General features: G+C 37.9%; 1 protein-coding gene across 1 annotated transcript in view; it reads left to right on the forward strand.

Annotated features, from left to right (window-relative positions):
• Positions 1-248: 248 nt before the first annotated feature.
• The window catches only part of nexmifb (neurite extension and migration factor b), a 50013-nt gene continuing 23164 nt past the window's right edge, over positions 249-27097 (forward strand). Inside the window, exon 1 of the mRNA XM_052573702.1 lies at positions 249-625. The gene's annotated coding sequence lies outside the window, so the exon portion shown is untranslated. The remainder of the gene's footprint in view (positions 626-27097) is intronic.

A 27097-nucleotide genomic window follows, 5' to 3' on the forward strand; every position in this document is an offset into this window, starting at 1 on the left:
TAATTACGTTACTAATTTAAATTAGTAAAAAAAAAAATTGTCATGCAATCTCAAATCAGTAACGAATACAAATATGCCCAGCACTGCAAACACTCATATCCGGTCAGATGATGAGCAATTTTCCTACTTTAGAAATACGAGCCAGTAAAATCCCAGTGTGTATACTGTGCATGGTTAGATTTGGTTTTGGTGGAGTGGAAAAGGAAACTTTTTGGCCTTTTCACCTGTAGCACCTCCCCCTCACGCACACGTCACCGAGGGCGCGCGCACTCTCACTCTCACGAGCCGAGCGCGCAACGAGACTGCGCCCATCACAGCGCGGAACAATGGCAGCATCCAGCTCCTGACTCACAGATGGAGACGTGCTGGAGCAGATGAGAGCGCTTCAGAGGAGATTTGATCACACGCTCCTGCTGTCATCAGGGATGGAGCGATAGAGGCGCGCGGTTCTCCATCACTGACGGGAGGCGCGTCCACCTGCTCTCTGACGCAGGCCCGGGATGCGCGAGAAAACATGCACAAGTGCCTCCGATCACGGAAATTATTTCCACATACGAGCTCTTTTGTGGCGTTAAAAGCTCTCGGCATTTAGAAATAGGCACTGATCCGGCAGCGTAAGGAACGGGTAAGTCATCTGGCGTGCCTTTCTGCATGAGATACGGATGAAAACGCATCACTTTATCAATATGCATGCACCGCATGACTCTTGCAACACAGTGCGCGCTGGTATAATGAGATATGATGAGGAGGAGGTGTTCGTAGTGTGTGTAGTAATGTTACTTTGGGCTCATGAAACCCTGCTCACTTCTGACACTTGGCTGAAAACCAAGCGTTTTTTGGGCATGTTTCTTAAATCCTATGTAGAAAGCGTGTTTGGGCACCATAGTCTCATTGGAACATCATGATCTCAAAAACTGCTCATATAAATGCTTTTGGTCACAATGATATCAAAAAAACTAGCGAGCAGCCTTTCTTGACATCTATTTGGGCATCTGGTTTCCTACCTAGAGGGCATTTTTGGGAGCCTTATTTAAAATCATAAAGTGTTGGCTCCTTAGCGTTTTTTTTGGGATGGACTCTTGAGTGGACTGCTTGGTTATCATATTCATGGCTCAATACTGTAGTGAGCTGCAAACCCAGACAGCATTTCTGGCCATCAAAGGCACAGTCTTGTATATGCCCAAAGATGCTGTCAGGGTAAGTGTTCTTCTTCTAAAATACTTTTGCCGGCTTGTGCCAAAACGTACTAAAATGCATTATGCACAAATCCTTTGTGATTCATATTTGGTGAGAGTACAGAAATGCAGCATTTGTCTCATCAACCTCAAGTTCTTTAGGATTCATTAACAATTTTGTGTCTGAGTATTACATCATTTGTGGACTTGATGGTCTCAGAGCCTTGCGGTGACGCCTGACCATCGCTGAGCGTCCAGGTTTGGTTTGAGACGGCCGGGTCAGGACGTGTCAAAGACACTTGATCCAGGATGCATTTTAGGACTGAAATCTAGTGTTAGTGCAGATCTGATCATCTGTGACGACTGTTTGTTTATAGTCTTATAAAAGAACTGAATCTGTTGGCAGTTTTGAGCTCTCTGTCAGCCCAATCTGTGCCGCTCACTCACTGAGTCACAAGTCTATCAATGGGCTAGTGTTTCTCTTTCCTTCTTTTCTCCAGCGTTTAGTCATAACGTCTGCTGGTTTTCTTCTCTATGGTCCTCACAACAATGCCCTCAGAGATGATGGCTATGAGGATGAATGTTTTTTGGGGGGACCAGATGGCATCATGAAGTATTTGAACCTGGAGCCAAAGCGAGATTCATGATTTATTTGCCTGAGAAAGAAATTTGTTAAAGTGTAATAATAGAAGGTCTCGGCTGGAATGCATCCATTTTTCTTTTTTTTTTTCTCTCCGCATGATGTGTTAAATTCCACGACATTCCAGTTGTGGCTTCTGAATTCTGATTCATCCTTCACTATGCAGCATTCCTTTAATTTCTCTCATTATTTCCATTGTTTGTTTGTTTGTTTGTGTTCATGCATCTCTTTATGAAACGGCTCACTTTTATTGATTCGAGTTGAACTCCAAGCGTTCTCGCTGTTGTTGTGAGTGTATTGTTTTGTGCGTTTAATTAAAAGGACCTCGGCCTCAGGGATTTCTGAAAGCTACTTTACTACTAAGCTACTGCAGCAGCACAAATCCCTTGTTAGTCACATTACAACAACAGTTTTGCTAAGTGATTATGTAGCTAGAACCTATCTAGATGAGTCAGAAACCAAGTATGTGTTAATTAGTGAGATCAAAGCTGATTAATTGGTTGTAATTTGATCATTTTGAGATTATCAATATTAATAAATCGTATATGAGGCCACTGAACCAACTTTATGTCAGTTCCTAAAACTACCAATAAGCTCACATGCTATCGCAATATCTGCTTCAAATTAATTTTGGCATAAATACTGTGCAAAATGCATGCACATTTAAATGCGGTCTTTTATCTTAGCTATTATTGATCAAGTCAAGTCACCTTTATTTATATAACACTTTTTACAACGCAGATTGTGTCAATGCAGCTTTACAGTATTAAACCGTAAAATAGTGTGAAAAACCAGCAGTTTAAGTCTAGGTTGCAACAAACAATGATTTGGTCTGAAATCAATTGCTCTATAGTTATTAAAATCATCCATTGGCCATTAGAAAACCCAAATAGTCCCATCAATCATTTAAACCATATACTACCATCATCCACACTACGTTTCTGACGTGTCACATCCTACCACTGGTTCATGACGTGTTTAATTTTTCGACAGCTGTGATTTTGTGTGTTTGAGACATCTATGTCGGACCGTGGATAAGCTCAGTGAGACAGGCTGCTGCGCTGTAATTAAACAGCGAGGTGAGGTCCATGGGAGATTGTTCAGCTTCTTGATTGCTTTTCATGGCCGGAGGGGGAGAGAGCTCAGGCTTCTCCTCAGGGACTGAGACACATCTTCCTTTCATGCTTTTACAGACTTCCTGTGATCTCCACACACTGATCGCTGCAGCTGTCTGCTCACCTGAGGCTGAAGTTCATGAGCCAGTCCAGCGTTTCTGCTCTCCTGTCAATGAAATCACACATGAAATACAAAAAAATGTATTCCCATTGATTTTGACATCACCCTCTGAGATAATAGCAATTCCTCTAGAATAGTGTTTGGTGTTAGCTGTGCTTTTGTCGTGGTGTTGCAGTGTATGTGAACGCTTCAGTAGAGATGCCTAATTGGACAGGATTTTGGGTCATCATGGTCTGAAAACATAGTGAACCGTCTAGACGGAATGTTTGGCCATTGTGGCTTTAAAACCTTGCAAGCTGCCAAACTAGCATGGCATTTAAATCATTGATTTACCGCTGTTTACTGTGCCAGCTTTACTGAGAAGATGCACATTAAATATTGCATGCGATTTATCGTGCAGCCCTACTACCGAGATTGTATTTTTGGTATTGTAGACTCAAAACTTAAGCTGCCATCACAGAAAAGTAACACATAGTCAGATCCTCTAGTGTGCTGCTAACCTAGATCACATTTTTGTGAATGATGGTTTTATGGCATATTGGTCTCAAAACATGGTCTCAAACTGTCTGCCCAGACCACATTTGAACCTGGGTGTGTTTTAAGAAGTGGTCCCATGTTGTCCTCTAGACGTTTTTAGCAATGTTTTAATTGTATTTGTGGTGCTGTTACATTGTAAAGAAACCCTTCAGGAAAGCTGTATACTTCCACTTTAATTTTTTCCCTCATTCTTGGCACACAGTAAAGTGCTCGTCTTTGTTTCCCTCATCACATTTAAAAGCATATTGAAATGCCATGTGCATGGAACACACTGTACCTGGTTTAACTACACTATAATGTACAGAACACTCTCGTCTTTCTGTCTGATGTGATAATTTAGTGTGGTAGTACACATCTGAATAAGCAGAGCTGTTCGGCTCAAGTAGCTCTCGATGGAGCTGTTTTTTTTCCCCAGTGTGAATGGTGTGGTGGTTTTACGCTACATGTAAATTGCTGGGCTGTAGTGGCTGTGGTCAAGAGCTCTTTGATGAAATCATATTCCAGCCATGTGCGACTCGGAGAGAGTTGTCAACAGTGTGCTGGTTCACATAGAGATGACTGCAGGTGCAATGCAACACTTTATTTCATCAAAACAGGAGGCAAAATCATGACTGTCTAAAAGTGAAGTCTTCTCCACATGAAATATCATTGTAATTGCATTTTGTGTAAGCGATGAAAACAAAAATAATGGCTTTATTCAACAATTCCTTTGTCAATAGTCTCCTCTGTGTCTCTCCATAACACTGTATGCTGCGTATGCTCTTCTGTATCAGCCACGCCACAAAGATGTGCTTTTTCTAAATGTATTTAGCTTTGATTTGAAAGAAAACAGTGCATCCTTTTGGTGCAGCTGGTGAATAAAGTTGTTATTTTTGTTTTCTTTGCTTACAAAAAAGTCATAATATAATGTTATGGTTGTAACACTGATGGCAGATAAACTATTCTGACAATGCTTTTCATAATTTTCGGGACCTTGACACTGTTATTTATTTGGCAGTCTCAAGCCTCCCGGGTTAAGTCCAAAATATCTTAAATTGTGTTCTGAAGATAAAGCTTTTACGGGTTTGGAACGACATGGGGGTAAGTGATTAATGACAACATTTTCATTTTTGGATGGAGTAACCTTTTTTTTATATATATATTTATTTATTTATTTTATTTTATTTTTTAGTTTTTTTTTTATTAAGAAAAACATCTCAAGCACAGTACAAGGGATGGAGTAACCCTTTGTCGTATAAAAATTAGGACATGGTTAAGTTTTGAACATGCATTTTAATGCCACTCACTGGACATTTAACTTTGAAACTGTGGTGAAATGCGCACAAAGCAACGTAATATCTTATCGACACAACAGATGTTTTCCAGAGAGCCTGGGCTTTAATAGATATGCACTGTTATGGACTATAGCTGTGGTAAAAAATCATTTACAGAAACCGAATACAAATCTCTTTATATATTAGAATGAGTGTTGAATGTCGACATAATACATGCATAATATATAGAGGCTTCTCAGAAGGCACTCCTGCTTTATCTTTAATTGCGTTTTCATTACCCAGCCCCCCATCATCAGCGTCCTGCAGTGACACTAGAGTCTTTGTGTCTCTCGGCTCTTACGCTGTCGACTCTGGTTTCAGGATCTGCCACTGGAGCGCCGGAGGGGCTCAGAGAGGACGTCTTTAAACACCACCAAATGAGCTGAAAAAATGAGTCACAATGTTTCATGCTCGTCTCTTTCATCCAGTTTTTCAAAGGAGGGTATGATGGTGTAATGTTTAAAGATCTGGGCTGTTAACTCAGGGTTGCTAGGATCAGGCCTCGGTAGGGTCAATTTATGAAGCTCAGAAGTTAGATTTCATATGTCATTAGGTGTCAAGTAAAAAGAATAAATGGGAAATACGGTTTACTTGGATAGATTTTCAATACATTTAAAAGCATGCTCAGTGGAAAGCCAAAAACCATCAAAATGTTTACTCATAACAGCATACATATCAGAAGGCTGTCATGTTGCTGCACTATCAAAGGACAATCCTATCATGACTGTTTTTTGTTTTAGTTTTTTGTTTGTTGCAACCAGAATTATTACATACACGCTTACAAAAAAAGGTACAAAAGCTGTGTTACCCTTTCGAAAGGTACTCATTTGTACTTAATCCTAACATATAGAGTAAGTTCATGTAGTGAATTAATATTTCTCAGTACTTGCATAATTACACTGTAAGAAGGACACAAAGTGCAACCGAATATTGTATATTCTTGGTGCAGCTTAATTACAGTATTGAGTATACAGTATTATATTGAGCAGCAGTAGGAAAGCATTTTAGTGTGTTTAAAGTGCTGTGGTTGTCAGATGATACGCTTTACACTAGTGATGGGAAGTTCGGATCATTTTACCAAACCTTTGAGTCACGTTCAGCAAAATGAACGAATCATTTTTCGAATCATATCGTTAATTTACGTAGTTTTATAAAAATATGATTAAAATGTTTTACTTCCGTAACATCATGTCTACTTGTACTTACACAAACGTTGATCAAACTACATACAATACAAAACTACAATGCTGTAATAAACAGAAAAGATTACCTGGATCTTCAGTCTGTGATCAGCCAACCCGATCTCACGGCAATTCTTACATTTTTCACAAGGTGGCTTATTCGTACGAATTCGTACGACCACAATTGTACAAATCCAAACGATTGTTGCCAAATCGTACGTATTTTGCGAGTTGCACAATTCGTATGAATTTGTACGAATGACCTACACCTAACCCCGCCCCTAAACCTAACCGTCACTGGGGTTTAGACAAATCGTATAAAATCGTACGAATAAGCCACCTCGTAAAATACGTCCGAATTGGCCATGAGATAGCGTTGGATCAGCTCATCTCACCTCTTCTCTGACAAGTCTTCAGGTTTGAGTCGTTTCTTCATCACGTGACAGACCCATAAGCTTTAACCATACACCGTATAAAAGGCTTTAACATATCGTTCATTTTTTTGTCAGTGACGTGACCGCATTGGATAGAGAAATTAATTTACAAGCTTCCTTACAAACGGGTGCATAGTTATTATTATTATCATCATCATTATAATTATTATTTACTCTTACAGTTACTGTGTTTCTGGTCTCAAATTGTAGCTTTTTATGTGAATTTCTGTCATGATGGTTATTTTCCATATACTGAGTGTTGTAACAAAGGTAATAAAGAGTTGGTTATTATTATTATTAAGTCTCTTTCCGACTCAGACTGCATGGGTCACTTGATGAACAAATGACTCGAAAAACCAGAAGACTCGTGACATGAACTAATCAATTCTCTTTCCGACTCGGACTGCGTTGACTGAAACAGGTGAACTACTAGACTAAATCCAGTACAGAACAAATCACTTCCCGAGACGACTCATTCTTCCCGAGTCACATTAAAGATTCGTTCAAAATGAATGAATCGTTCAAGAACGACCCATGACTACTTTAAACTCCTTTATTCTCAGAGAGGCTGGCAGTGTCATGTTTTGAAGTCCTTTGACTCAAATGATTTCTGTAGTTTGGAGATTTCTAAAGGATGTTTGGATTTCTGTGAGGTTGAGGCCTGTGTCCTTTTAAACACTTGCATAGTATTACACTTTTATCACAGCTGCCAGCGCCAGTCGCATTGAGACAAGTTCTTACTGTCTGTGAAACTGTACACATAAGGAAATTACCCAAGGGCAGTCTTACACATAGACAGTGATAAGTGAAGCTCAAGAATTGTATTGCATTATTTAGCATTTTTCACATCACAAACAGTCAATCACAGTTTCTTATTTGAAATGAGCCACTCCACAAACAGCATTGATTTGCTTCCTCATATTTGCTGGTTTAATGTAAAGAATATTCACGTGTCCCAGGAAGTTCTGGAGAAAACAGTGCATTGATTTCCTTGACTCTGATTGCACCGTATATCTCCTCGTCCTCTCCTGTAAAGTGCAGGCAGCGAGGCTTTCACCTGTTTGCAGACTCACTCTTGGCCAGCTGGCAGACAGGGCTGTCATCAGCATGCGCTGGCACACTGGGACCTGTCAAGGGTTTGTTTCTCCACCTCGCTGGACTCAAGACATTTCAGCACAGCACCAGACCCAAACAGGGTTTTCTGAGCAGAAGAGGAGGACGGAAAACGGTTTTTAATTCATTATTAATCCTCATATCTGCTCTGACGCCTTCAGCGACATCAATTAATTTTCTATTAAAGTCCAAATTTGCTTAATTTCCTGATTTGCAGAGCACACTGTTTCATCGATGAATCAGTAGGGAGTCAAATCAGTAAGACGTGGCATATTTAATCATAATTGTATTAATAACCGTACTCTCAATTCTTCGTAGTTAGCCTGACTCACACATTAACCCCAGTTCAGTAGTGCTAACGATGACAACAGTTTGCTCTGAAACCCTACTGAGCCACCTACCTAGACAGCAGTTTTAGGCATCGAAGACAGTTTTGCAAGTTTAAAGAAATGGGGAATGAAACTACATGTTCAATTTAATACTGAAAAGTAAAAATTGCATTTCAAAATCTTTTACAGTGTTTTGCTTGTGCACTATTTCTTATGCTAGTTAGAGCTTTGCTTTGTTAGCTTAGCAATATGCTAAAGTTAAACTCTATTGATTACTGATGAGTAGAATTGGCGGGTATGACAGCACATGCTGTTTCATGTAAACAGTGTTGCAGATGGGAGCTTTCACAGAGTAACCGGTTTTGATTTTAATGGATATGTTTCAGTTTTTAAGCATTGTGTCACTAAACACGGTGGAGTCATAGGTAGTTTATAATTGCTGAGCAACGCCACGACTCACCGCATTAATAGAGAATTCATCATCAGCCATGTCATCATTATCATAATGGTAGTTTTTAATGTGTCGCATCGAATGTGCTTTAATTTAGTTGTTCGTAACACAAAGCTATTTTTGCAATAGTTTTGTTTGTTTGCGTCAAGCCCTAATAATAATAAATTTGAAAAATGTAGGGTTTTTTGGGTTGAATTCTCCAATAAAATAAATAAATCGTATTTATTTGTCTTAGAAGTTTCCTATTTAGAGCAGTGTAGCAGCACACTAGTGTTTGGAGCAGAGCAGATGTATAAGCAAGAACAGTAGGTTTTTATTAGAGAGCTAATGCATCTGTGGTAGTGATGAGCAGACCGCTCACATGCACCTCTGTGTTTTTCTAAACAAGCAGGCATGTTAAATCAGCCGCCCCTGGGCTTTGACTGAAGAACAGGGCTTCTGGGAACAGCCGAGGCAGAACAACACTCAAGTCTAGAGCACACTCTCAGTCCTGCTCTTCCTCGTCAGTTCAGCTCTCTAATGAAGATGCACCGAGCCGCCACAACGTGTCTTAAAATTAAATCTATGTGCTGCTGAGTTCTTGTAAACAAAGACAGATACAGTATGAGCACTGCTGCCTGTCAGTGTAGATGCAGGAACAGGGGTTTGAGAGCACAGGGGAGTGCTTCTTAAAGTCATCCTAGGTGCATATGACTTTCTTCTTTCAAACAAATCCAGTCGGAGTTAAATAAAAAATTGAGCTGCTTCCGTCTACAGTTGTTGGTGCAAGCTACTTAAAAGTGATTATTATATTTTTTAAAGAAAAAAACCTTTGTTCACTCCCTAGTGGTTTTATTGATAGGCGCTTTTTATTTCACTTCTTTTGGACTGATGCATGCAACAGCCGCGGAGTGCCATTAAAACAGACTGAAAGATCAAAGGACATTTTTTATATAGCTCCGACTGGATTCGTCAGGAAGAAGAAAGTCAAATACACCTAGGAAGACTTGAGGGTGAGTCATTTATGGGCTAACTTTCATTTTTAGGGAACTAACCCTTTAACTTGTTTCTTGATGTTTAACTCATGAACTCCAGATGAGCTCTTCTCCTGCTGATCTGTCAATCTATTGGTGCAGTTTTGATTGATCATCTGGGGCTCCCATGCTTTTTTATCAGCTGAACCCCTTTCATATAAAGGAAAAAGTATTTTAGGATGGATAATACTTTAATAATTTAACAGCACCTTTGCATGTAATGTATAATGTAATCTATGAGAATAATAATAATATGTTATTATTATATTAATTATTACTGTAATTTTAACTCCAAGTATACAAAATAAAGACAAAAATGTACAGTATGACTGCTATAATAAAAATATTATAACATTTAAATAAACAGATAAAATGTAAAAACAAACGCATTTAATAATTACAATAGTAAGTAAGCTTATGTAACGGAAATTACAAATAGGTTACAGTAGCACAATTATAATAGTAACGGCTATATTTAAATGTTTAATATGTGACTCACTGTTTGGCAAACCCTGATGTTTAAACAAAAATATATGGAAAATAAAATACAAAATATTAAATAATGCATTTATATATATGGAAAACTAGTGCTTATATATTTAAATATACTGCAATATGTATATGTTGATACATATAAAAAAATAATGCAGTGAAGAAGAAAAAATGCACTACATTTTAACATGCAGTAGCTTTTTTGGAATACTGAAATTAATTTCTCAAGAATTAATGCTTGTTTACATAAAACTGAACACATATTATCATTTTATTGTTTGCGTAGAATTCATATATGAAAATATGTGTGATCATATATGAGGAAAATAGCTGGAAAATTTACTGAAAACTGTAAAAATTTACTGGATTTTTGGACCGTTGGATGCCTTGGTAAATCATGATATTTTACATTTATTATTTAATCAACTGAGTGCTTATATATTTATAAACCCCCTTTTTTTGGAGTGATCTGTTTAAAGCAAAGGTCTAATCTAATGCTAAACATGTTCTTTCCTGTTTGTAAAAGCCCCAAATGAAATACAAACTCAAAGCAAATTGTTTATTAGATGAGAAAGCATGAGCTTGTGAAGTAAAATAAATCCAGCTTGATCCAGGGAATTGTTTTTCAAGGTTTGTACATTTTTGTCTCTCTCATCTCACGTCACCACATTTTCCCCTGCTAATGTCTGTTTTAGCAGAGTATTTAATACAGGCCGAGTCTTAATTGTAATTTTCTTCGATTCCGCTGGCATTTCCGCTGCGGTGAGCTGCACTTTTCTCTGGAGACCGTGGCTTCCCCATCACTTCTGAAATCAATTACATCTCATTCTCCGGCCTATCTGACTTTCTCACTTCGCCTGGCCTCTCTTCATTTCAGGCCCACATTTTAAAGCCCTTCTAGGGGCAGTTTGCGTTAAATAATTAACTCTCTGGAGACTGGAATATCCATACGTGCTTTCTGTGTGCTATTGACTCTCGCTTAATGCTTCCGCAGAGATTCATACCATTATGTCTTCCGTTTTCGGACGTAACGAACAAGCAGAATGCTTCTTGTACAGAAAACGTATAGATCTATCTACGTCCAGGCACTCGATGAGATGCTCGTGCGCACACTTTCACGCCAGCTGAGCAGAATTAACGTGCATGTTCCTGACGGCTCCTGCCTATTTTAAAGATGCCAGGTAGGCGGAGAAGTTGAACTGCGGAGGATCTCTGTGCAGCGAAGACTGCGTCTAATTAGTTTATCTAATTATGTCTTTGTGCTGGAAATTTCTGGAATTAGTGGCATGGCACAGATTGTGAGGATGCTCATTAGGCTTGTCACGAGAAATGTGAGGGTCGCCTCGCAGCAGGACACGTGGACAATTTCCCAGTACCTGTGCCTGTACCTAAGGTGTTACTATTCGGTTGCTAAGGTGCCCAGGATGGTTGCTAGGGTGCTGTTTTGCGGTTGCTTGGGCACTCTGTAGATCACCTTTAAATATATTACTGGTGTTTTTTTATGCTTCTGATCACCTGAGCAATTATTTGTAACAAACAGTGCATCAAATTGTTTTGCACACATTTCTCACACTATCACAGTTTACTCGCTATAGTTTAGAAAATAGTAATATGAGAAGAACTCTGAGTTAAACTGTGTCAGAACAAATTAATCTTGATAATGTCAGATAACTTTGATAGAAGGGTGTGTAATGGATTCGGTTGAATAGCAGCCAGCTGTTAGATTTAAGAACAAAATTAGATAATACCAATTTAGCTCAACCAGTTACTAAGCAATGCTTCATTTTGCTCAGTCTTTGGTATAAAAAGTTCTCATTAGCAATTAAGGAAAAAACTTCATTTTTGCTCCAAAACTTTGATCAGTTTTATTGCTACTACGTCCCCTTGGAATTATAAGGTTCTATCTGCATTCCGAGTAGTTTTGAGATTTTGGGCTTCAAAGTTTTTGCATTCCATTCGACTGTATAGAAACAACTTTGTTTTTATTTAAATAAAATGCCCCAAAATGTAAAGAAAATTAAAAAATCTATCACATAATATAAATACGCTGCCACTGAATAAGAATATGTGAATAACTAAATTTTGACAAAAATGTCAGATATAACCTTATAATTCCAAGGGGACGACTAGTCCACTGTATGAAGAATGTTTGGGTATAATATGTCACAGTTCACTTTATTTAGCTGTCCTCAATACTGTAAATGATCTACAGTGTCCTGCATCCACTAGTAAAACTAAATATAAAACATTATATCTGGTATCTATATAATTTTAGGTTTGACTGTATCTAGAAATATGGATCGAAAGATATTAATGACCAGTAAGGTTTCATTAATGATTCCATTAACCAATAAAATAATAGCTTATTGTATGAAACTTGACATTCTTGTGTAAAATGATGAGATTTCAGCAGAACAGGTTTGACAAATCAAAGCTAAATCCAGTACATGTCTTTCATAAGGTATTTACGTTTCACAGATCTGTCAGTGATTGTTTTTAAATGGATCATTCAAACAAACTAAAAAAGCCTGTTCTGTCATCATTTACTCATCCTCTTGTCAATCCAAACCTGTCTGAATTTCCGTCTTCTGCAGAACACAGAAGGAAATGTTAGGCAGACGACAGGCTCAGTCGCTTTCCTTGTTTTGAAGAAAGTCTGAGTCTGTCATTCTTCCTGTTCTTTGGGAAAAAAAGAAAGTCATACAGGTTTGAGTGACATGATATTCAGTAGATGATAACAGAATTGTGGGGGGATTTATTCCTTTATTTATAAATTAAAGAAAGTTACAAACAAAAAATGTGGTACATAACACATTTATTTATTTGTTAATAAAATGCAAAAAAAGTTATCTTTATCTACACATTTTTTCTTCACATTTAAGAAAACAGTCAGTAATTACGGTAACGCTTTACAATAATGTTCCATTCGTTAACTATATTTAATGCATTTAATGCACATAAACTAGCCATTAATGATACATTTGTTACAGTAATTAATAATCATTGGTGATATTAGTTAATAAAAATACAGCTGTTCATGGTTAGTTCATAATAGTTCAGATTCATTACCTAACTTTAATAGATGCAACTTTTAATTTTAATAATGTATTAGTAAATGTTGGAATCAACTTTAACCAAGATTAATAAATGCTTTAGAATCAGTTTTCATTATTAGTTTAATTTAGCTAATGTGTACAAATGGAACCTAAGAGTTAAAGTAATCACAATTATATAAGTCTCACAAGACGTATAAAAACATAACACAGTAATAATTCTTGATTCACATGGAGATGAGAATCAGTGAGAGCTCTGGATGTGTTTTTGAGCCTCTAAAAGAACCTGATCATAAGAGTCACTCGTTCATTAACAGGACTCCTATGTGTATTTTTAGCTGTTGGTTCTGAATAAGAATCATTTATCGGTTCACAACGACTCAAAGAGAAGCTGGACGTGACGGTAGTAGTGATTTGGTGAAGCATTCCTCTGAGTCTGTAAAGCGGTGAGAGCTGTTGAAGTGCATCTTAATGGCAGCCGGTCAGCTGGAAACACAGTAACAGTGTTTTACTCTAGCATTCGTCTGCCTCAGGACAAAAATAGAGATGCTCAGGAATGGTTGAGGCACAATTGTAAAAAAATGTAACAAAAACATTTGAGAAAGTATGGAATTGGTAACCTTGATTTATATCTCTGTAAATGAATGTGCAAGGCCTGTGGAGTCAGACATGTCCAGTTATTGTAGCCTTACAAACACTGTTTTATGCTTGATCCTGCAATCTTTTATTATCATAATCAGAAACATGCTGGTTTATAGCACACATAGATTAACCATTTAATGCACCTCATTATTATTCTAGTTATTTACCTACAGTGACTAATGAATCATAAATCTCTCGCATGCAAAGGAAATAGCTCCCTATTTAAAAAAATATGGTGGATAACAATGAGCTTCTTTCTCTATTAACACTAAATCAGTGTCTATCTGACTTACATATTACTAATTATTAACTATGCTCTCATAGATGTACGTTGAAAGGTAATTTCTGAAACATGTAATATATACAGTATATAAACATAAACACATGACATATATATATATATATATATATATATACACACACAAAATGTCTCAATGTAAACTGTATTATTGCACAGCTTAACCTGCAGTATAAGTATAAACTGATATAAAGAATATAGCATATCTCAAATGCCTGTTTTTATATAAATAAAAAAATGAATAAAAAAACCAAGCCTAGATTGTTATTAAAAAGATGTATATATAAGAATATCCAGCTTTATCCACTTAAATACAGTAAAACATAACATATACTATATAGCAAATCACAACTTTCTGATTGCTTTTTATCTTTATTATTGCCCAGCTCTAATCATCAACATTTTCTGTAAAGCTGCTTTAAAACAATGTGTATTGTGAAAAGTGTTATGCAAATGAATTTGACTTGAATAATTAGAGAACATATTGTTATAAATAGTTTCCTGCGAAAGTAAAATAACTAAAATAAAGTTGGTTTTGGTTCTAAAAAGAGACCCAAACAGCACAGTCTTCCAGCTTCCAGCGTAATTTCTAAAACACTTCTTCACGGAAGCTGCAAAGACCTTCTTGTTGTTTTGTAGTGTCCTTTCTCACTGAACCTTTCCCAGCAGCCATCTCTTTCTCACAGTAAAGGCAGCAGTGATCTTGCAGTGTTTGGCCAAACCCCCCTCCCTCCGTAAGCACACAGTAATTGGTATTCAGAGTGGCATCTGGGAGCCACATACACATTTCAGACCCAGCACAAATTCAGTGAGTCAATACACTGGTTCATTAGAGCACTGAGTCACTGCAAGCTGCCTCATTTGTTTGTGTTTGTCCAGTGCTTGCTCTTAAGAAGAACCCGCTGCCCATTGACATGAGAGACCTGACAAAAGGAGAGCTCGGTTTCTTAGTCACCTCATTCTTGCGGTCATTCGAATAATATCACACTACACTCCACTCGGATGGAGGTGACAGGCATATTTTCTGATTATTGTTGCATTTATTGATGCGTTTAATGGGTTAACTGTTAGTTGTTATGCTGTCTTGATATTAAACTGCATTTCATTAGCTCTGTACTTACACTCTGCACAATGACAATAAAGTTGAATCTAATCTAATCTAAAGGGAACCTATTATGCCCCTTTTTGCAAGATATAATATTGGTCTTGGGTGTTCCCAGAATGTGTCTGTGAAGTTTCAGCTCAAAATACCACACAGATCATTTATTATCTGGAAAATGTAATTTTGGGGCGTGTCTAAGAAAAGAGATATTTTGCTGTGCATCACTTTAAATGCAAATGAGCTTCCTATGAGCTGTCTCCAGAATAAGGCATAGTGTATACGTCTCTGCGCAGGGAGGACATGTTTGCTAGCATCACTAAACAGCAGCATGGCACAAACTAATCTAACCAGTGCTGCGCTAATCAATTACAATATTTTGATAATGCATGCACATAAATGCAATTAAAACGCTAACTGAGCGCTCTAAAGACAAGACATTCACAAAGCAGTCTGGAGTGAATTGGTTTGCACAAACACAAAAGCGTTTAGGTAGATTTTGAGGCGCATTACCTTCAAAAACAGAAGTAATCGTTGCCTCCTCAGTGTCTCAGATGTTAGGAGAAGATAAAGACCCTTATGTTCAGTCTTACATCCAAAGACTGCTTACAAGGGGAGAGGGGGTGTTCTTGAAGGGAAGTTTGTTAGAGTTTTCCCTCTTTCTCTCGCTCTTTTTGCTTTTAAATAGCTTGTAAATGCCCATGTGCATTTAACTTTCACTTTCGAATTGGCATCAGTTTGGCATCAATTGATTGAATGGAAAACAAAAAAACAGGACAATGACCAACTCTGCAAAATTAAAGGGTTAGTTCATCCCAAAATGAAAATTCTGTCATCATTTACTCACCCTCATGTCATTCCAAACCTGTAAGAGTTGTGTTATTATTTTTAACAAAAAAGAAGATACTTTGAAGGTTGCTGGTAATCAAACAGTTGGTGGTTCCCATTGACTTCCATAGTATTTCTTTCTACTATGGAAGTCAATGGGAACCACCAACTGTAAAACAGAATTTTCATTTTTGGGTTTACTATCCCTTTAAAGGGGACGTGTTTTGTGTTGAGAGATGCACACTCACTATGAAGACTGACTTGAAATGTATCCTGAAATTGGCTTATATAGAGGGATCCTGTCGCTAGATTGGATGGTGGTTTCGATAAAGTGGTACTGAGCGGCTTGTTTGTTCCAGGAGCTTTCAGTCGTACACATGGACCAGCGTGACCCTCATTATGGTTGCTTGGGAGAGCGTGTAAATAGGGTAGTTTTCACCACAACTCCAAAGGGCAGCTGAGTAGAGGCGCCTAACCTTTCCGACTCATAGAAGACGTCAACCATACAAATAACTCATTAACCTTATCCACTTAACGGGATGCCTGCACCCCTCACCCACCGCACCGGACTCTTTTAATTGGCCATAGCTAAGCCCAAAATGGCACGTCCCTTTACGAGCTGGCAGTCGCAGGCCGTGGAGTGGGACCTGGCCCCCGTTGAGTCGTGTTCTTCGCGAGGGTGTTGTTTTGGGGGTCGTATGCGATCACAGAGTAGCATTGATTGGGTGAGCTCAATAAGATGCGGCTTTTCATCGCCTTATTGAGAAGTGGGATTGTCTTAGAGGCTGCTGGAATAAACACATCTAATGCCCCAAAGGATATGCGTGCCCCCTTGTCCGGCACAAAGACCTCTGGAAGCGTCTACTCCCACCGATCAATACACTTGATTACTACAGGGCAAATAACTATGGCATGCTGTTTTCCTTTTGAAGAACTGCCCAGAATCCTCCTCTCCTAAAGGACTTCCTTTGTCTATGATGTCGTGGACAGATAGCATAATTTCTCATCTTCTAATAATGATCTGCTTTGTGTGGAGATATTGATTAACATCGACTGGCTAAGCTTGCAAAGACTCACACAAGCAAGACTCTCTTAAACCTGTTGCCTCACTGTGACTGTACTACTAGGGCTGGGCAATATGGCCAAAAAATCATATATCAATTTTTTTTTTTGGCTAAATTACGATGTAGTGTATATATCTCTAAAGTTTTCTGTGTTATTTTACATCCTGCCCAATGTTGTCCAGTGAAACAATGTTCATATTAAAGGCTTCAAAAGCAGTTATAGTCAGTGTAACCAAGTAGGTTATGCTGTATATTATGTGCAAAAAAGGGGCTAAAATTACATTTACAATTACATTATAGCATTGTAAAATTATATTCTAGAAAACAAAAAATTATGCTTTTTAATGCAGAACTAAAAATGAAAATGAAAGCAAGCAGACTACTGTACCTGTATAAGGCTACTTTGATTAGTATTAATTTAATTTAATTTGTTAATTTGATGATCAGATCAGAAAAAAAAGTCTCACTGCATTATTACAATTAATGGCATAAGAATGAACTGTTTTAGCTGCTGAGAATAATAGTGTTCTAATAATTTGGGCTACCACTGTATTTCAACGTCAAACAATATGTTTGACTTGAATAAAACCATTTAATTTAAATGTTACCATTTTTTCAGTATTGAAACTTAAAAAGACCAACTAGCTAAAATAAGGTTAGAGTTACACGAGCAAGATGTACTCAGACATATTTTATTGTTCCTGCTTGAAATCCATGTGGGTTATTTGCTGTTTGAGTCAGATCTCAAAAATAATCACAGTAGGCGCGTAAAGGCATGTCAGCGACAGAGCGATTTCTCACGAACACTGTCCTTGCTTTCACACCCTGTGCACTGCAGACAGGTGACACGCTTCAGTCCTCGATGCATGCTTGTGTTGAGAGAAATCTGCTTGTGTTTCAGTCTCTGTAGCTGTAGCACAGGACTGAAGCAGAAGTGTCTGAATAGTTTGAATTGTCTGTGGTGCATGACTTAGCAGAAAACACAAAAGAAAAGAAGTCCCTCATAATAGTGAGGGGTCGCAGACAGCACTGCCCGCAAGACACAAATTAAAGCAGAGATTTTACATGATGGATGACATTAGTTAAGCAATTATGTGTCCTGAATTTTTTATTCTGCCGTTATTTGCGTTATAATGGGAGAGTACTTTGCAGGGTAATTTAGGCTCTTGACCCAGTGTATGTTCATAGCACAAACATTTTGACACGTATTAAACACAATTACAAGATTAGTACCAAGTGCTTACATGCCAAAAAAAAAAAACATATATATATATATGCAAGATTAATGACCCATAGTCAAACTTTTTAATCCTCAAATTTGTCTTTCTTTTTGAGGAAGAGTGATGTTTAATGAAAGTTAGACAAGCATGCTTGATTTGAAGAACAGTGACAGAACTGATCTCAGAAAGCACCTGCTGTCTCAGCTTTAAATGATTCCTGTCATTGTTTTAATGAACTTCAGTTGTAAATGTGTTCAGATGTTGTGGATTTTCATTGGTTGGCGATCTCAAAAAGATCTGTGAAATTATATTTATACATTTGAACTTATTTCGATTTTTTTAAGCGTTGATTTTTAAGCATGAATATTCTAGTTGTCAAATAATCAAATCAAATAATAATAATAATTCATTAAAATTATTCATAAAAAAACCTATGTAAGTATCATAAATATTTCCTATTCTAAAACCACAAATGTGTTTATACTAAAAGAGGAGGTCAGATGTACACATATCATTCTTGGACGTCTGGATGCAGAATGTTTTAATATAAACCATAAAAGCAGTGTGCATTTGTGTAATGTACAGAAGTCAGTGTAGTCAAGAGAGATGTGTGAATTACTCTGTAGTTTATGGACTGATAGATGCTTAATTGCATGCATGAGACAGTGGTGTGTGTGTCTGGAGAGTGAGTGTGTGATGGGATGAGATTGATCCTCTCCGTGGAGAACACAGCAGGAGCTCTGACATAGGACTCCTCTCTCTCTCTCTCACACACACACACACACACACACACACACTTGCCTCTCTGCTTTTCACTGTTTCATGAATGATAGTAAGGTCTAGACAGGGCTGCATGAGAATAGTTAAATGATTGGTCGCGATTAATAAAGTGTTTCTTTGGAACATTATAAAGTTGCTTACACTGCATTCTTATATTGTAAGTAGTCCAAACAATCTGTGCACGAACAATGAATTACCTGGAAAAGCCTGCTTAAAATCCTTAGTTCATCTCTCAAAGTAAGTATTTATGTCAATGAAATAGCAGTGGCATCAGATTGACTAGTCAAATGCTTAGAAATGTTGTCCTGATGTGAACTATTTGACACCAGAATTGTGCATTTATCTTTCTGGCATTTATCAATTTCAACAGTACAGATTCACACACTACTGTATGTGGGATTCATTGAATATTGTCAGTGTAAGGTTATGATCGAGAGCTCGCTCCGCGTCTTCTTCTTCCTGGCGGTTGACTCTGTTTGTTTCCTTCTTGTTCTTGTTTTGTAACTCTGCTTTATATGTGCTTGCCAAATGAAGCCTCATGGGATCTTGTTTTTCAGAACTGATCTAATGCTTTACATGTCCCAAGATTTACCTGCACAATTCTTCAAGTCAGGACATATTTAAAAAAAAAAAAAAAAAAAAAGTCTAAAAGAGAAGTATAGAAAATATGCTTGATGCATTATGACAACTAGTTCAACCGTTATGTATTTAATGACTTACTGGTTAAATTAGTCTGTGTTTTGAGTGGTAAGACCGTTCGGCAGAGAGCCAGTGTATTTTGATCAGCCTGACGTAAGCAGTTGAGAACGTGGGAAACAGAAGATAATTGTTGATAACCAATTGTGTGACTGTACCAAAGCACAGGCAATTTGTTCAAAAGAATGAGAAATTGCTTTTGTGATGTGCACAAGTGACTAGATGTGGAGGTTTAACTGAGAGAAAAACTGTAATCACTGTTATTGTTGTTTATTTTATTTTATTTATTTATTTTACTTGTCATCAGACAGCAAACAAACAGCCGTTTGACAGAGAGACTTGCTCATCAGCAGTTTTTCTGTAACACAGAGACAGCATGCACGGTTGCCAGATTGGGAAGATTCAATAAACCACTGGATTTAAGAGCAAAGGTCTGATTGGGGGTTTAAACTCTTGAAATCTGGCAACCACAACAATGAAAACTTGCTGAGGCTTGTTACAAATGCAAGATAATGAAAATGTCACATTAAAATGAACCGTTTCCTGAATAAATAACCAGCCAGCAAATATTGCAGATGAGTATGCTTAATAAATCAGGAAAAGCTGAAATCGTGAGCATGATTACAATCCAATTTATAATGCAGGCCTAAAATATGCATACAGCTCTATTTAGATATGAACTTTACTTACTCTTATAGGAAAAGTTCACCCAAACATGACAATTCTGGCATTTCTTCACCCTCATATTGTAGACCAATTTCTTTCTTTCTTTCTTCACATAAAGTCACATAAAGTGACTAGTGGCTGTCGTGCTCAAAAAAGGACATATGCATCTGTCCAAACTGATCCCGACTGTTAGTGCCTGGAAATCTACCGCCACAGTGCATTATTATAATTGGAGATGGATATCTTGTAGAACGTATCACAATAAACACAGGACTTTAGGAAGGGTGGATGCAATAGTGTTTTGCATTAGCATGTTGCTAAGCTAATGACATGATTCTCTAATTAGCTTGAACAATATGCTGGGTAAAGCAGTCAGTAAATAGAGGTTTACACCTTTATATATGCTATTATCATTACCATATATGATATATAAGTCACTTATGCTCAGCAAGGATTCATTTAATGCAGTACATAAATAAAAACAGCAATATTGTGAAGTGTTTTTAACTTCTATCTGAATCTCTTTTAAGGTGAAATTTATTTCTGTGATGCTCCGCTGTATTTTTAGCATCATTCCTCCAGTCTTCAGTGTCACATGATCTTCAGAAATCATGAAAATATGATGATTTACTGCTCAAGAAACATTTCTGAACATTATCAGTTGAAAACACTTTTGAAACATCTTAATAAACACTTAATAAACACTTGAACAGTAGTGCATATTTATAAAATTAATTTTTCATTTTTTATAAAGTCGTTTAGGACACCACATTGACTTTCACTGTATAGACAAAAACAATATTTTGTTTTTCGCAGAAGTAAGAAAGTCATATAGGTTTGAAATGGGTGGACACATTTTCGGGTGGACTTTAATAGGAACCAACTGCATTTAGATGAATGTCTTGTCATGCTGGGCATTTTCACCGATTGCGTTTGCCTGTTTATAAACGCAGTGTGTTTGCTTAAAGGGGGGGTGAAATGCTCGTTTTCACTCAATATCCTGTTAATCTTGAGTACATATAGAGTAGTACTGCATCCTTCATAAATCCAAAAAGTCTTTAGTTTTATTATATTCATAAGAGAAAGATAGTCTGTAACGTTTTTCCCGGAAAAACACGAGCGGCTGGAGGCGTGACGTGTGGACGGAGCTAAAGAATCACGAGCGCGAATAGGCTTTTGAGTTGAGAGCGTTTGGAAGCCGTGACATTACCGTGAGGGAAAACCCATCATCCAAAACAAACCATGGCTTACAGTCAGATTCAGCCGTTTATTTATGATCCAGAATCAGATCCAGAGGCTGAAACTGAACGAAAGCAGCAGCAGCAACGACTCGCTCCGAGCGGGGCTCGAACCTGGGTCTTCTGCATGGGAGGGGACGCACTAACAAGGAGGCAGAGATATTTGAAGCAGTTTTACTCACCGCCTGCGGTTCCAACACACGATCGTGACCCTTTTTCGTTGGGATTGCATCATCCTTAAGAAATAAACGATACGCAAATCCGTCGTCAAATTACGTCGTCATCCACTGGTCCCTTAATGCTGTTTTTTTTGGTAATCTGTGCAGGGTTGTCTTGCCCTTGCAACCAAAAACACACTTCTTTTGTGACATTTCGCGACGCTCTCGCTCTGATCAGTGAAGTCTGTTGTGCTCTCAGTGCTCTGCTATACGGGAGCGCGCTCTTCCGGCAGAAGTGCCTCAGGACCCATATAAGGAAATTCCGCTCCATCTAACGTCACACAGAGCCATACTCGAAAAAAACTTTCCGAAACTTGTGACAAACCGGAAGGAGTATTTTGGGAACAAAAATACTCCTTCAAACGTACAACTTAATTTTTGAAACTTTGTCCATGTTTAGCATGGGAATCCAACTCTTTAACAGTGTAAAAAACTCAGTATGCATCAAATAGCATTTCACCCCCCCTTTAAGCACTGAACTGAGTGTGAACTCGCTGCCACAGTAAGACATACTTTTTTTTTTAGTATTGACTTGGAACTGAAGTAATGGCACTTTATTTGTAACATGAACTGATATTGGCATAGTCAAATATTTGCAGGAAAGAAAAGATACACCAAACCAGCTGTGCATCCTCACCTTCATCTGAAGAACTGATGCAGAAGGACAAGACAAGGCTTTGGATCAAACCCCCTTTCTACATGCTTTATCTTATCTCTTTATTCTTCACACGCATTTACAGACTCGGTGGATTAGATTACGGTAGATTCACGGTGAACTGAGTATACTGTCGTTAAACCACCTGTTCTGCATTTGGACTGATAAGAAACAACTGTTCGCCAGCTGGCTTTCATATTCAGAGGCTTGCTATTTAACAATTCAACATTTTAGATGGAGTTTAGAAGGTGCCATATTAAAGCCTGTGAACTGAGTGCAGTACAGTATCGCTGCAAACCATCTGAATTGATCCGTTGTGCTGCAGTGCATGGTGCTCTCAGTGATAGAACTGGTTTTCATCAGTTGAGCTTCCTGTACTGAAGCCTGTATCTGTTCTTATGCATGAAGAAACCTTGTTCTTTCAGACAGATTCAGTGTTTTGGAGAGAAACCTGGCTGTGTATCAGCGCTGGTGAACGTCTTCGGTCTCTGTGACTCAGGAGATGGACTCAGACACGTGTCAGTCAGTTACTGATGTTTGTTTCTCTGAGTCACTGTGGTGTCAGACTCAGAAAAACTGCACCCATGCTCCTCTTGTGTAGTGACCTACTTAGGGTTGCCACCTTCAGCGAGGCAAAATAAGGGACACCCATTCCCCCCTCCTAAAAAACAACACACCAAGGACGCAAATAATGAGGAGCTCGCTGCTCAACAGTAAACCATGAGAAAACATGCTAGGGTAGGCTATGTTAACCTGCAACAGAACACAGTAAGATTGTTATTTTAAATGTGATTATTTATAATTATTAATTATTATTAGTCTTCTTTGACAGTTCTGCATCTGTTATCTGTAAGGGATTAATTTGTATTATTTATTCATTTGATTAAATTAGGACTACATTATACATTATTTTATCTAAATAATAAAGCATTTTTAAATTCAGTGCTACAGCCTTGTGTTCAGATGTGAGCTCTAGATGTTTTAAACCGCGCAGCTTTAGTGCATGCTGCTTTAAAGGGTTAGTTCAGCAAAAAAATTAAATTAACCCATAAATTACTCACCCTCAAGTCATCCTAGTTGTATATGACTTTCTTCTTCCAGATGAATCCAGTCAGAGTTATATTAGTCTGTTTAATGGCACTCAGTGGGTGTTGCAGTGCATCAGTCCAAAAGAAGTGAAATAAAAAGCACTCAACCATAATAAAAAGTGTCTCACATGGCTCTGTGGGGTGAACAAAGGCCTCTTGTAGCACTGTTGGGAACGTTACTTTAAAAAAGTAATTAGTTATAGTTACTCACTACTTTTTCCAAAAGTAACTGAGTTAGTAACTGAATTACTTTATAATAAAAGTAACTCGTTACCAGGGAAAGTAACTATTTGCGTTACTGTAAAAAAAAAAAAAAAAGTTGCTATATATCAGATAATTTTTTCTTTTTTTTTTTTTTGCAGTTTTCACAAGTCAGTTGAAATGAGTAGAACAGACAGGTACATAACTTTCAATATTTATTTCACGTCAACAGACAGCAAGAGTTTTATCCTGCACTTCAAGTATTATCTTTGTAAGAAAGGGTGTTTTGGGCCACTAGCTTTGGATCCGTGTGTCACACATTACATGTACACATTACATGCACGTTCTTGCCTTTGACCACAATGAATTTGAAGTAGTGCTTATATCTCCACCTTGAAAATGAAAACTTTTCATCGGATTGCTACTGACTCGCCATTTCTGCTGCGAATCTCTGTGTAGCTCAGCTGTTGCGTGTTTGTGTATGTGTGTGTGTGTGTGTTTGGCGCCGCTGGCGCAGCCGCGTGTGCCGGCATGTGTGTAAAAACACTGGCTCAGCAACACATGACTCTGTCTCAGCCAATCACAACCGCTTGTCTCGTCATTAACCCACCTGCTCACTCGCTGTGTAAGCCAGGGGTCCGTTCGGATTGCATAGTTTATTAAATCAATGCATAGTAACGCACCGCATTTAACGTTCAGTAACGTTAACGGCGTTGTAACGATGGGAAAAGTTATTGGTTAGATTACCTCGTTACTGAAAAAATAACGTCGTTACCTAACGCCGTTCTTTTAAACGCCGTTATTCCAAACACTGTCTTGTAGTGACTCGTTGCATTTTTTAAAGAAAAATATTAATATTTAAAACGTAATAATCAATTTAATCTAGCTTAGTGGCAACCCTAGACCTGTTTCCGACACACTGTTGATTAATGACCTCTTCGGCTCATCGACGGATCTTTAGACCATGAGTTCCTGAAAGACAATTAGTTTCACCAGCCAAAGTAGCAGAAGTACCTTAAATGATGCATTAAGTTAAATAAATGACCAAATAAAACGAAAATAATACCAACAGTTTCCATTGACAAAGCTTTGAAAAATGTGTTCATAAAAGCAGAAATTTTAGTTCAATGGCCATTTGGTAAACTGCTCAGAAGATTCATATGGGCTTGACTATCTGTCCCTCCCAATGCATCTCTGATCAGGCACACCATGGACCGAGCGATGAGGGATTTTGTGTTGATGTTGATAGTAATATTAAACAATATTACACTGAGTGTGTTTTTGTGCTGTTTAAGCCTGTCATGAATCAAACAATATGAAGCTAAAGCCACCAGTTGGACAAGCAATCTTTCCATCTTAATGAATAATTCATTCAATCAATTCATTCAATCGATTTATTTAAAAAGGCTGATTCGTTTACAAATGAAGCAAGTGTCTGTCTTTATGGATCATTAAATCACAGACTCAGGAACTAAACACTGCGGTGTTACTCGAGACACATACAGTATATTCTGCTCTGGCTTTTGAACCATTTTTGTTAACATTACTGAGACAAACAGATAACAATGTGTCTAAAATGTAACTCACTCAATATTAACGTCTTGTTTGTTGAACTGTTGTACTGTATAATCAATATCATATTTGCAATTAAGATTCAGGAGAATCAGCACTGATGCATGTGTGATATTACTTAATTATATATTTGCTTTCATAACTTGTATTATAGAAACATCCTAACTGCATTCTAATAGGATTTGTGATGCATTCAATAATTTTGGACTCTCAAGATCTTTGTTTGTTTTTTGCAAATTACAGTAAGTGACAAGTACGTCTGTAAGTCAACTCCCACATTGTGAAAACCACAATTCTTAAATGATCGTACATGATAAAAATCACATGAAGAGAGATTTCAGAGGCTTCTGGAAGAGATGCTGAAGCTTGAAGAAATTCATCACTGTTACTGCTGTACTTCCAGTGTTAACATCCCATAAGGATCAGAACAAGACCACAGCTTCAGTATTTGATTTGCGTATATTGAATGCATGCCATGTGTAAGTCTTTCAGTTGCTGTATGCACTGATAAAAGGAAAACACCTTGACACTGCTGTAGGGACTTTAATTGCACAAGGCCTTGGCATCTCAAGTCAGTCAGGAACCAGTCATTTCATGCAGAAAGTCTAGATTGTGTCTCGTTCAAATGCTTCAAGATGTTGTAAAACAAGCAATTCATGCAAGATGTCTTGAAATTACAAATATTGAGTAGTTATCATCAGCTGCAGGAAGAATATTGTTGAGGTTATTGCTTATAATGATCATTTAATTAGTTAAGAAACATTAGGACTTTCACTTCAATGATCTTGGTTATAATCTGCCATTATTACATTTTTGACTTGAATAAACGTGCTGTTTTCTCAGAAATAGATACAGTTCATAGATAGAGATGCTTTGTTTTTGATCATGTGACACAACCAATGTAAATATTATTAGTAAGTTAATGTTCTCAATAATACAAAATAATTGTAAAATCAGGCTATTTTATGTGTTGTATTTATTCAGAATGACCAGTTCTCAGGGCGATTTCAGATTTATGCATTTATGAGAAATCTGGTTGACTGTCTTCTGTGTAAATGCATTGGCAAATATTACTTGGCTAATAATGATAATAAAATTATCTTTGAATCACATTTTAAGAGTGATTTTGATGCATTGCTACCATTCAGTTTAAAAAAGGGAGATGGCACAATCCCCCATAAACACTGGGAACCCCGCACTCACAAAATGCCCCGCGGCAGATTTGGCTTGTGTGGCACAGTAAAGCCTCTTTGTGACTCAGGCTGCTCTCTGATGCCATCCAAGTATCCGAAGGCAAGGCCTGCATTATCGCGCTCCATCAGCAGTGTTTCCCAGGCCTGCCAGCTTCTTTGTGGCAAATCTCACTCCGACAAGTAGGCGATTGGCAGGAAACCAGAGGCGAGTGACAACGGGCCGTAGTGGAGATGCATTCGGAGGAGCCAAGTCTATTCTTCTGCATGGAGAACCAACTGGCGCCAAGTAGAGCTCACCTCCCCATCCGTAACACACGCATACTCACGCTATGTGAGAAACGCCGCTTTTCAATTGTTAATTGTCTTCAATGATTTTATGTGTGCCAGCTGGGCCTGATTATCTGCCCCCGGTTGCTTTCTGGGAATTAAAGGATGTTGCAATAGTTGCACGCTTCTGTAACCAGCTCCTTCGTCGTGTAACAATCCTGTGTTACATTCTTGAGGAAACAACCATTTTCTGACTATGAAAAGCCAAGGATCTTCGCCCTCCTCCTGGCTGTGTGTCACAGATGGTGGCATAACCTTTGTAATGCTAATATAATATCAAACAGTGCAGGGACAGCTTAGCAGTGCATTTCATGCAACCAAGCGCCCTTTTCCATAGAGTGATTA

This window comes from Carassius gibelio, chromosome B14 (genome assembly GCF_023724105.1).
Source record: "Carassius gibelio isolate Cgi1373 ecotype wild population from Czech Republic chromosome B14, carGib1.2-hapl.c, whole genome shotgun sequence".
Lineage (NCBI taxonomy): Eukaryota > Metazoa > Chordata > Actinopteri > Cypriniformes > Cyprinidae > Carassius > Carassius gibelio.